General features: G+C 36.2%; 1 pseudogene; it reads left to right on the top strand.

Annotated features, from left to right (window-relative positions):
* Window positions 1-205: 205 nt before the first annotated feature.
* Window positions 206-1,100, top strand: LOC112832891 (olfactory receptor 4F3/4F16/4F29-like; annotated as a pseudogene).
* Window positions 1,101-12,614: the final 11,514 nt, after the last annotated feature.

The following is a 12,614-nucleotide window of genomic DNA, read 5'->3' as shown; positions in this document are numbered from 1 at the left end:
GTATCTCCGTCCTGGTCATTGTATAGAAATGTTCCTCAGGCGGCTTCTAAGCTTAAAAGTGTTTGTAAATAATAATTTTTGATCAATTCTTTGTTTATTATTTTGGTTTTGGTGTTTTAGGTATCATTAGAGAAAGTCAATGTATGATGCAAATTACTCTGAAAAGTCTTAATTTGTATTCCTGGGACTTTCTATGTATAGAGCAATGCAGCATTTCCTCCTTGCTTTCTCTCCTGTGTTTTATGTAACAATCATTCTGGAAAACCTTCTTGTCGTGTTTACAGTGAGCTTTGACCCTCATTTACATTCCCCCATGTACTTCCTTTTAGTCAGTCTCTCATTTATTGATTTATGTTTTTCTACTTTAACAGTTCCTATGATGATTCATGACTTGTTCTCTGGGCACAAAACCATATCCTTTCAGGGATGTCATCCGGATACTTGTTCTTCATGTCCTGGGTGGATCTGAGATGGTGCTGCTCATCTCCATGGCCTTGGACTGATATGTGGCCATATGTAAGCCCCTCCACTACCTGACTATCATGAGCCCGCAGATGTGCATTTTGCTTCTGTCTGGTTCTTGGGCTATTGGCTTCATTCATTCAGTGGCCCAGTTAGCTTTTGTTGTCCATTTGCCTTTTTGTGGTCTCAGTGAGATAGATACCTTTTACTGTGAACTTCTTTGGTTTATTAAACTTGCCTGCACAGACACCTACAGAATGGAATTCATGGTTATTGCCATCAGTGGGTTCATTTCCATGGGCACCTTCTTCTTATTGCTTATCTCCTATACCTTCATCCTGATCACTATATGGAAACATTCCTCAGGTGCCTTGTCTAAGGCCTTTTCTACTCTTTCAGCTCACATCACTATGCTGATTTTGTTCTTTGGACCATGCATCTTTGTTTGTCTGTGGCCATTTCCCACTGTGTCAGTGGATAAGTTTCTTGCCATTTTGGATTTTAAAATTGCACCCATTCTGAATCCTATTATCTATACATTGAGGGACAAGGACACGAAGATGGCAATGAAAAGATGGAGTTTGAGGATGATCTTCAAAATAACTCAGGAGAAAACAAGTGGTATGCACAAGTACTAAAGGGTTCTGTCAGCAGCTCAAAGTTCTTGAATAGTTTATTCCATGTTAATGGGATATATATATATATATAAACATATATATATATATTTAAGGCTAGTTTGTATTTTTAAGATTTTAATATCCTGAAAGTACACTTTTTACGTGGCTTATATATTGACTAGTCTATGGAATCTTGTAAAGTTTTATGAATTTCAAGGCACATTTGCAGAGCTACTGGTGTAGCTGATACTTTTCTCTGTCACTGAGTTGAAAAATATTCTCATGTAAAGAGAATGATTGGTTCTTATGTTATTTTTGGCAAGTCAGGCTTGTTAAGTTAATTCAAGGTGCTGTCAACTTTTTTCCTTTATTATTTAATAGATATGCTGTTACATGAATATAATTTTTGTCATAGATTAAATATTGTCTCATTCACATATGCAGAAAATAATCCAGTGGATGAAGAAATAGTTAAAGTTATATCTGGTTTCTAAGTGGGCAAAGTTAATATCTTTTTCCTCTCAACTTTGCTTTTAACTATTTCCTTTAAATGTGTAGTGACAGTAAAAAGATATGAATTAAGAAATTATATTCATTAAAGAGAGTAGAACTATGATGGCATTACAAAATGTTAAATTAAAAAGAAGGAACTCCTATGCAGTATTCTTCAACCATGGATACAGTGCATTACTGAACACTACTCCAAGCTCAAGCATAAAGCCTCTGCTTTTAGACTTGTGGACCTGACTGTTCATCACCCCACAAATCAAAACAATGCCTTTTGAAAAACTTTACTTACTTACTTGTTGAATTTTTTTTTCTTACAGTGAGATGGAATTTGCTTCCCTGTGTATTTCATATTGTATTTCTTTTTATAATCTACGATTGTGCAGAATGAAATATCTTCCATAATGTCTCCTCTTTTCATGGTTGAAAATTAAACATGATGATATATCTTCTAGCTTTAAGGATAAATATTCCTTCTGAGGCTAAACATCTTAAGTCTTTTTAGGCACAATTCCCCATTTTGAAAATTTCACGAGAGTTATTTATGAGGCAACCTGTAATGTCCGTTTAATTTTCTGTTAAAATCTGTTTCTTTTGGAACCCAGATACAAGCTGATATTGATTCCAGCCATGAAGCAGAGAAAAATATATGATAATATTGCATCATAAGTGAAATGTCATTAAATCTGCAGCACAATAATATATGAAATAGAAATTCAAAATCTTTGACTGAAAATGACTAAAAATTTAGAAATAAAGAGTAAGAGCCAACTGAAACTCAGAAAAAATTTGAACAAGACACAATTATAATTTACATTAGCCAAACTATCGAAGCAGTCCAGGTGTCATTTGATAGATGAATGGGTAAAGAAGATGTGGTATATATTACAAGGGAATATTATTTGGCCATCCTAGTTGCAACAATGTGGACAGAGCTAGAGAGTATAATGCTAAGTGAAATAAGTCAGAGAAACACAAATACCGTATGATCTCACTTATATATGGAATTTAAGAAACAAAACAAATGAGCAAAAGGAAAAAAAAAGAGACAAACCAAGAAATAGACTCTTAACTATAGAGAACAAACTGATGGTTACCAGAGGGGAGGGGGATGAGAGATGGGTGAAATAGGGGATGGGGATTAAAAAGTACACTTATAATCATGAAAAAAAATAACCCACAAATTCCTTTTCCAAAAAACAGGAAAAAACAAAAAAAACACAAGAGACTTTTTAGAATGGAGCCAGGCAAATTGTTACTTGCTTAAAATTTTGGAATCATACAGATGTTCCCTTATGCTCCTGGGTTGTTTAGGGAATAAAATACTTCACTCAGTGTAACTCCAGAATCATATTATTATATGTTGCAGTATGAAGCATTTTGAAATCACCCAAGCTGCAGCTATTAAAGTTTGTGTAAGGTTTGTCTTACTATGAAGAAACAGGGTATAAGGGACACTGGTTAGAATTGTTAGTTTGCTCTAAAGATAGTTTTGCAGGACATCAATAGATAAATAAATAAGGAACCAGCTCCTAGATACCTAAAGAAGATCAGAATGGCCAAAATACAATGAAAGATACAGGATATAAGGATTAAAAGAACCAAGAAAATGAAACCTAATTTAAGATGGAGATAAAATTTTTTCAGAAAGTTGTATAGAACCAGGCAAGTGATACTCAATATTTATATAATTTGAAAGTGAGACAATGTAACAGAATTAACATTTCAAGCTTTTATTAATTTGTCAAATAAAAGACTAGAATCTACATAATGAAATAGCAGTGACTTGGGAAAATTGGTATAAGATGCTTAATTCCAAGGCATAGCCTAGGAAAATTATTACATATTTAAAATATAGTATCTTTAGGAGAACAAATCAGGTTGGCAACTGACTTCTTGATAGTAGTATACAAAGAAGGTGACAATGGAGCTACGTTTCCAAAAGACTCAAGGAAATAAAATGTGATATAAAAATTAATATATATCATCAGAAAGGGAGAAAAACCATGAGAGACTCTTCCCTCTAGGAAACAAACAGGGTTGCTGGAGGGGAGGTGGGTGAGGGGATAGGATAACTGGGTGATGCACATTAAGGAGAGCATGTGATGTAATGAGCAGTGGGTGTTATATACAACTAATGAATTATTGAACTCTACATCTGAAACTAATGATGTACTATATGTTGGCTAATTGAATTTAAATTGAAAAAATTAATGGATAGCTAGTATATCTTTCAAATATATCAGGGTTAAAGAAAATGATTTTAAGCAATCAAGGTTTTATAGAATGTTGTATGTACAAGCACTTCCTGAGATATCTAGAGGATTCTCCATGCAATTAAGAGCTGTTTGAAGACCCTTTGACTATACTGTTGCTTAGAATTTAATACATTGTATTATAGATTTAAGACCTAAAAATGAGACTACACATGAAAAAATAGTATGGAAGGATTAATTCTCTGATAAATTAAACATTTTTAATGGTGGAGATAGAGAAACAAAAATTGTGGAATACTTTGTTGATTTTCCTCATCAGCAATAGGTAGGAGTCAGAAAATATAATGGAACTGGCAACCCAAAAATGGAAGCCCATTTTTGTGTGTGTGTGAGGTAACTAAGCACAATACAGAAAGACAATAAAATAAGTTATAAAATTTTATACCAAAACAATATAAAAATAAATTCAAAAAATTAAAAATAGCAAGTAAAGGAGACAGTATTAGGGAGACCATGTTAATAGTAGCACAAAACAAAACAAAAGCAAGACAATAAACAAAGGACAGATTTATTGCTTATCAGTGCCTATCAGTGTTCAATCTGAGACAGGTCAAGTGGGAAATACAACAATTGAAAATAAAAATCAGACTTCAGCCCAAGCATATCATTAAATATAAATGATCTTAATTAATATACCAATTAAAAGGCAGAGATTGCCAGAATGGATAAAATAAACAAGTATAAGCTATAAGAAACTCGCTTTGAATGTCATAATGTATGTTGGCCAAAGTAAAAGAAAGGGAAAGATATACAAAAGAAACTTTATTTTTTTTAAAGATTTTATTTATTTATTTATTTGAGAGCGCACACAAGAGAGCACAAGTGGGGGGAGGGGCAGAGGGAGAGGGAGAAGCAGGAAAAAAATCTTCAAATAATATAATCATACTAAGCTAGATATTTTGGGTCTATGAATATAGATCAGATTTTATAGCACAATAATAGAATACATTTTTTAAGTTTACATGTAACATAACTGGAAACACCAATGATTGGTTATTTAATGTCTAGTTCCTTCACTGAGGAGTATAATTCCTGAAGGCAGGTGGGAGTTTTATGCCAGAACTTGACATAGTATCTGGTGTATATTGGGTATTTTCAGTAGGTGGTCAGTGAAAACTTACTGAATGAATGAATTCTTAAAAGCACCTTGTGCCTGATTGTAGAGATTGTTTAAAATTACCCACAATTGGAAACCAATTGAAATCTTCTTTCAACATTTCAAACATACTTAATTTGTTTTTTCTTTTATGTAAGCACAAAACCAGTAAATAGAGGGAACTAATTTGTGGTGAGTGAATTTCTACTCCTGGCCTTTTATAACTTCTGGCCAAGGTAACTCTTCTATTTTCTATTTCTTAAAACATTTTCATTAGCCCAAATAAACCTCATACTTTTTAGCAGTCAATCCTATTTCCCTTTTCCTCACATCTCCTGGCAACCACGAATCCACTTTCTGTCTCTATGGATTTGACTTTTCTGGACATTTTATATAAATGGAATCTTATGTAGTTTTTGTGTGTGTCTGGCTTCTTTCACTGAGCATAATGTTTTGAAGGTCCATCTATGTTGTAGTATGTATCAGAATTTCATTACTTTTATGGCTAAGTAATATTCCATTGTGTGAATATGCCACATTTTGTTTATCCATTCATCACTTGGTGAATGTTTGGATTGTCTCTACCTTTTGGCTATTTTGAAAGTGTTTCTACAAGCATTTATGCACAGTTTTTTGATGAACACCAGTTTTCAGCTCTCTGGAGTGGAACTAACTATATGTGTCATATAGTAACTTTATGCTTAGCATTTTAAGGAACTGTCAGACTGTTTACACAGGGGCTGCACCATTCTCTGTTCCTGCCAGCAGTGTATGCACATTCCAGTTTCTTCATATTGTCACCAATACTTGTTATTTTATTATTTTTTATTATGGCCAATCCAGTGGATGTGAAGTGAGTTTGCCTTGCAGTTTTTGATTTGCATTCTTCTAGTGACTAATGATGTCACATCTTTTTTTTTTTTAAGATTTTATTTATTCATGAGAGAGAGAGGCAGAGGCAGAGAGAGAAGCAGAGGCAGAAGCAGATGCAGGACTTGATCCTAGGGCCCTGGGATCATGACCTGAGCCGAAGGCAGACGCTTAACTGACTGAGCCACTCAGGTGCCCTGATGTCACATCTTTTCATGTGCTTCCTGGTTGGCCATTCGTTTATCTTCTCGAGAGAAATGTATTTTCAGATCTCTCATTGATTGTAAAATTAGATTGTGTTTTTATTGTTGCATTTTAAGAGGTCTTTATATTTAGACCTGTATTAGTTTTCTTTTTTTTTTTTAAGACTTTATTTATTTATTTGACAGAGAGACAGCGAGAGAGGGAACACAAGCGGGGTGGGGGGGTGGGAGAGGGAGAAGCAGGCTCCCTGGGAGCCTGAGGCGGGGCTCGACCCCAAGACCCTGGGATCATGACCTGAGCCTAAGGCAGATGCTTAACGACTGAGCCACCCAGTCGCCCCAGACCTGTATTAGTTTTCTAGGGCTGCCATATCAAATTACCACCATCTTGGTGGTTTAAAACAGAAATTTAGTCTCTTGCAATTTTGGAGGCTAGAAATCTGAAATCAGTACGTTGGCAGGGCTGTGCTCCTGCCTAAGGCTCTAGAGAAGAATCCTTCCTTGCCACTTCCAGCATCTGGTGGCTCCAGGTGTTCCTTGGCTTGTAACTGCATAACTTCATCCTAGACTTCCATCTTCTCTGTATTCTTGTCTTTGCCTCTTTGTCTCTTGTTAGGATAGTTGTTATTAGATTTAGAGCCAACCCACATTCTCCAAAATAATGTCATCTCAAAACCCTTATTACATTTGCAAAGACCTTTTTTTTTCCAAATAAGTTCACATTAACAGTTTTAGGAGTTGTAATAGAGTATATAGACACATCTTTTTGAGGGCCACCATTCAATGGACTACAAGACCCTAATCAGAGATATAATTTACAACTACTTTCTCTCATCTATAGATTTTATTTTCACTTTCTTGACTGTATTCTTTGACACACAAATATTTTTAGTTTGGATGAAGTCCAGTGTATCTATTTTTTCTTTCGTGGATTGTGCTCTGGGTTTTGTTTTAAAGAAACCATTGCCTAGAATAAACAAAGAGCAAATAATAAATATATATGTTCTTTGGGAGTATGCTATATATTTCTAGGATTGTATCATCTGTGGTGGTTATTGTTTTGTTTTGTTTTTCCATTCATGGCCTGGAGAAACTGAGATGATGAGGAGGAGAGTGGTTTTGAGATGTGTCTGCAGACAGAAACCGCATTATGCAGGGCCTTTAGGTCTTGAAAAACATCAAATTTTGAACTTTATGCTAACAATAGTAGATGGCCTTTGGTAGCTTTTATAGTATGTATGTTTACTATGTGTAAGACACTGTTAAATGTTTTACATGAGTTATGCATTTTATCTGTAACATCTTATGAGAATGAAGTGATATTTTACAGAAACTGGTTTAGAGAAGTAGCACCAGCCAGAAACCTCTTTTCATAGGTCTGAGTTTCAAGTCTGTGGAGTCCTTACCTAAGCTTTAGTTTTAATAATGCCAGATTCTCCCTTTTATTCCTCCAGCCCTGCGGCTTTTTTCCCCCCGTTGGCTGCTTTTAAAATGATCCCTTAGTGTTTTAAAAAGTTTATTATTTTTTCATTATTTAGTACCTACTTATACATCTTTAAATGATATTTTTATTGAAAGAACAAATATTTCTTCTTTTGTCTCCTAATTCATAAATTTCTAACAATGGTCCCAGGAAGCAGATCCTTGAGTATGGGGTTTGGGAATTGGCTTGATCTTGTCCTTGGGAATTGATACAGCCTGAGATTCTTGCCAATGTGAAATGGCATGCTAGTAACCCCATTACCAGCAGGTAGTGGCATTATGAATAATTGTGTTGAATGTACTGAAGTGCCAATGGAAGCAAGTGGCTATTGTACTTGACCATTTTGTTACTAATGATAACATTTAGTTACACATAAGGAGTACAGTGTGTGACAAACTCAGATTTTTGGAAGTTCATTTCAAGTTATAGTCTGAGAACCAGAAAAAACATTTTGGAAGGTTTTAAATATCTTACTTTTGTAGTTACAGGTGTAATCTTGCTGAAATCAGCCACAAAATTTAATTTTGTTGTTTGCAGAATTACAATTTAATTTGTGAAATTAAGGGCATTGCTTTGTAAGAAGTGGAAACATATTTGGAATTAACATGCAAAGAGCCTTCCAAATTTCCAGAAATATGTGTAATTTTTTCTTTTTTAAATGCTGGCTTCCTAGGATTTGCCTCTAGATCAGAGTAGCTTATTTTTTTTCAGACGTTTTGCTACTATCCCTGTGCCTGTGAACCTTCATCTTTTATTAGATCTTTGTGTGGCTTGGGAGATGCTTTCAAGCCTCATTACTCCTGAGTGGGTGCAGCCTGGCACATAAATAGCCTTCCTGTCCCCCAGGTTTATGATCTCAGGAGGGTTCTTCTTGGCTGGTTCTTTCTGTCAAATGTCTGGCTTCTCTGCTGTTTTGTTTATGGCTACCAGTATCATGGAAATTCCAACACCTTCTTAATTGCTCTTTACCAAGATACCCAAGTTTTTGAGAATGCCGTTCATTATGGAATTCTCCATACCAAGGTCCAAATGACGTCAGTCACCTCAGATAGGGCTGAAGGGGTTTTTGTCTTTAAAGCCTTACTCTCCCCCAAGCAGAACCTTTGTACCACTGCATAGGAGTTGGGGAAGAGGATCTTTTTTTAAATATAATTTTTTAAAGATTTTATTTATTTATTTGAGAGAGAGAGAGCAAGTGCACAAGCAGGTCAAGCAGCAGGCAGAGAGAGGGAGAAGCAGGCTCCCCACTGAGCAGGGAGCCAGACTTGGGGCTTGATCCCAGGACCTGGGATACATTTGTATCTGTTAACTTGAAGGTATACATTTTGTTTGTATAGTTAACAGATTTAGTATTTGAAAGTATTATAGGGTGCCTGGGTGGCTCAGTCATGAAGTGTCTGCCTTCAACTCGGGTCATGATCTTAGGGTCCTGGGATCAAGCCCTGCATCGGGCTCCATGCTTGGCAGGAGGCCTGCTTCTCCTTCTCCCCCTCCCCCTGCTTGTGTTCCCTCTCTGGCTGTCTCTCTCTCTGTCAAATAATAAAATATTTTTAAAAAATGAAGTCTAAAGTCAATCATTAACTTAAAAAAATAAAAGTATTATAGCTTTATAATAAAGATATTATATAGATAATAAATAAAAATACACATACAATAAAATTCATTTGTCATAATATGTTCTGCAGAAATCTTGGTCATTTTGATATTCCACCAAACATTATACCAGTCCACTACATTGATGTGGTAATTCTGTTTGGACCCAATGAAAGGAAAAAAAAGCAAGTATTTTGGATGCCATAGACCTATCTGAGTAGATGGTGGGAAATAAACAACCTCAGTAAAGTTTCTAGGGGTCCAGTGGCTAGCATCCCACTGAACTCTAGTAGTTATTAAATGCCTAAAGTTGGGCTTCAAGTGATTGTGTGATTTCAGCTACCCATCACAAACTGAATGCTGTCTTATTCTTTAAGCCATAAAATTGAGTTGGAAAAACAACATGATATCATCAAGTGGAAATGGCACATAAGAAACTGGGCTTAGCAACAGGCCCAGAGGTGTAAGAAGTTGCATTAGATTATAGTAAAGTCCTTTAACAACTACTACTGCCTGATTTCCTGCTCTCCCTCATTATACATCTATGGCTACATGGGGAGTTCCTTAAAACCCATGGACTGAAAATTAAAATTTGGACCCGAATATTCAGTTGGTTTTCTTTGATATAATTGGCAGCAACTAGAAGTGAAAGTCCACAGCTTTACTGCCCCAGTTTAGTGAAGTAATATGGTTAGATACTGGTTAGTTATGGTACTATTATGATTATGACCCTGAAGGAGTGTGCTAAGGAGAAATTCCCCCATTGGGAAGAATTTCAAGCAGTACATTTGGTTGTCCACTTTGTTTGGCTAGAAGCATGGATATATATTTATTCATGAAGAGTTACTAATGGTGTGATTAGATGGTCAGGGCTTAGAATGAATAGAATTGGAAGCCTACTAACAGAGAATTCCTGGGGGAGAGTTCTGGTGATACATCTCTCAGAATGGGCACAGATTTTGAAAATATAGATGTCCCATGTGAATGTATACTGCAGGGTATCTACTAGAGAGGAAACTTTAGAAGTAAGGTAGACAAATGACAAATTATGAGCACATTAACCTCTTTCTTCAGCCACCTCAGTTCTTGACAAATGAGTTCCTATGCAAAATGACCGGGGTTGGATATCATTCATTGCTAACAACTTGGAATTCTTTACAAAGCTTGATCTGGCTCTTAGTGTGATCTGCCCCTCTAATGTTGAGCAACTAAGAGGCACAATTTACTGTGAGGATCAGCCAGTGTCCTGGTGGTAAGTTAATTGTATTGAGAGGGTGCCTGGGTGGCTCAGTTGGTTAAGTGTCTGCCTTTGGCTCAGGTCATGATCCCAGGGTCCTGGGATCGAGTCCCACGTTGGGCTTCTTGCTCAGTGGGGAGTCTGCTTCTCTGTCTCCCTCTGCTGCTCCCCCTGCTTGTGCTCTCTCTTGCTCTGTGTGTGTCAAATAAATAAATTCTTTAAAAAAATTGTATTGAGACATTTCCATTGTGGAAGAAGTAGAATTTTGACCTCACTGAAATAAGGTATGCAGTTTTTTTCTAACTAAATATCATAGGCTGCACTACCATCCATGGATTTAAAAAATGCTTTTATCACAATGGTGGTATTCTGTATAACATTACATTTGATCAAGGAATTTATTTTATAGCTCAACAAGTGCTGCAGTGATCTCATGACCATGGAATACACTGATATTAACACTTGTTCACTCACAAACAAATGTTCTAATAGAATGGTAGAATGGTATACTGAAGACTTTATGGCTCTTTTGGAAGATGAGATCTTCCTTCTCGGAATTTGGGAATCAAGGTGTAGAAATGGTAGTGGATCCTCTCACTGTTACACATAACAACTCACTCAAAAATTTTTGTTTCTTGGGGCACCTGAGTGGCTTAGTCGGTTAAGTGTCTGCCTTCAGCTCAGGTCACGATCTGGGGGTCCTGGGATCAAGCTCCATGTTGGGCTCCCTGCTCAGCAAGGGAGCCTGCTTCTTCCTGTCCCTCTGCCTGCTGCTCCCCCCGCTTGCGCTTCCTCCCTCTCTGTATCTCTCTCTCTCTCTCTTTCAAATAAATAAATAAATAAATAAATAAATAAATAAATAAAATCTTCAAATTTTTTTTTTTGCTTCTCATCTGCATCACTCTGAGCTCTACTGTGTTGGAGGTCTTGGTGCTTAAGGAAGAAATGCTTCCGCCAGAGTAGACAATATTTTCATTAAATGGAAATTAAGACTGTTGGCCATTTGAGTTTGACTAGAGAGTATGCATAACTGCAAGTCTTCTAGATTAATGTCTGTGAAGCTGATTCTAATAGAAACCAGTGAGAATTAAGGAGAATTTGCCTATCTGATAAATACGAAAATACTAAGCTTGGATAGCATGGAAGAAAGTGACTAAAAAGTTTGAGATGAGAGCATGTAGATCTTGGATTTTGTTGTGGCAAATTATATTGCAAGGAAATCTAAGTTGTATTTTTCATTCTTAAGCCCTTCTACTTTTGCAATATTAGGAAATCCATAAAAATCATACTTAACACTCAGGTTTATCTTATAAGGACAGACAGAGAAAAAAGATTCTCAGTATTCTGGGCAGAAAAAAAAATTGCTTAAAACATACAGTGGTGGGGCGCCTGGGTGGCTCAGTCATTAAGGGTCTGCCTTTGGCTTGGGTCATGATCCCAGGGTCCTGGGATCGAGCCCCACATCGGGCTCCCTGCTCCATGGGAGGCCTGCTTCTCCCTCTCTCTTTCTTCTTCTTCTGAGATCCCAATTATTCTAATATTGTTTCGTCTTACAGTATCACTTCTGTCTCAAATTCTGCCCTCGTAATCCAGTACTTGTTTATCTCTTTTTCTCAGCTTCTTGATTTTCCATGATTTGGTCATCGATATCACTAATTCTCTCTTCTGCCTCATTTATCCTAGCAGTTAGAGCCTCCATTTTTGATTGCACCTCATTAATAGCCTTTTTGATTTTGACTTGGTTAGATTTTAGTTCTTTTATTTCTCCAGAGAGGGTTTCTCTAATATCTTCCATGCTTTTTTCAAGCCCAGCTAGTATCTTTAAAATCATCATTCTGAACTCTAGTTCTGACATCTTACTAATATTCATATTGATTAGGTCCCTGGCAGTCAGTACTGCCTCTTGTTCTTTTTTTTGAGGTGATTTTTTCCATCTTGTCATTTTGTCCATAGGAGAATAGATGAATGAGAGAAGAAAATGCTAACAGGGTAACAAAGACCCCAGAAAAATATACACTAAACAAATCAGAAGAGACCTGAAACCTGGTGAAAAGAAAGGGAAAGAAAGAAAAAAGAAACAAAAAGAAAAAGATAAAAAAACAAACAAGTAAACAAAAAACAGAATATGATCAAATATGGTCAGGCTGGTGCATAGATCAGTGTGACACGCTAGATTTTGGGTGTATTTTGGTCTGTTAGAAGAAAGTGCATCCCAAAATTTTAAAGAAAGAAAAGCTTATAGATGTACAAAAATAAGGGCAAATATGATG

Source organism: Callorhinus ursinus, unplaced genomic scaffold, assembly GCF_003265705.2.
Source record: "Callorhinus ursinus isolate GAN/ISIS: 27379988/994484 unplaced genomic scaffold, GSC_fseal_2.0 scaffold116, whole genome shotgun sequence".
Classification (NCBI taxonomy): domain Eukaryota; kingdom Metazoa; phylum Chordata; class Mammalia; order Carnivora; family Otariidae; genus Callorhinus; species Callorhinus ursinus.
Note: the sequence above shows the minus strand (reverse complement) of the source record. Positions and strands in the feature narration are given on the sequence as shown.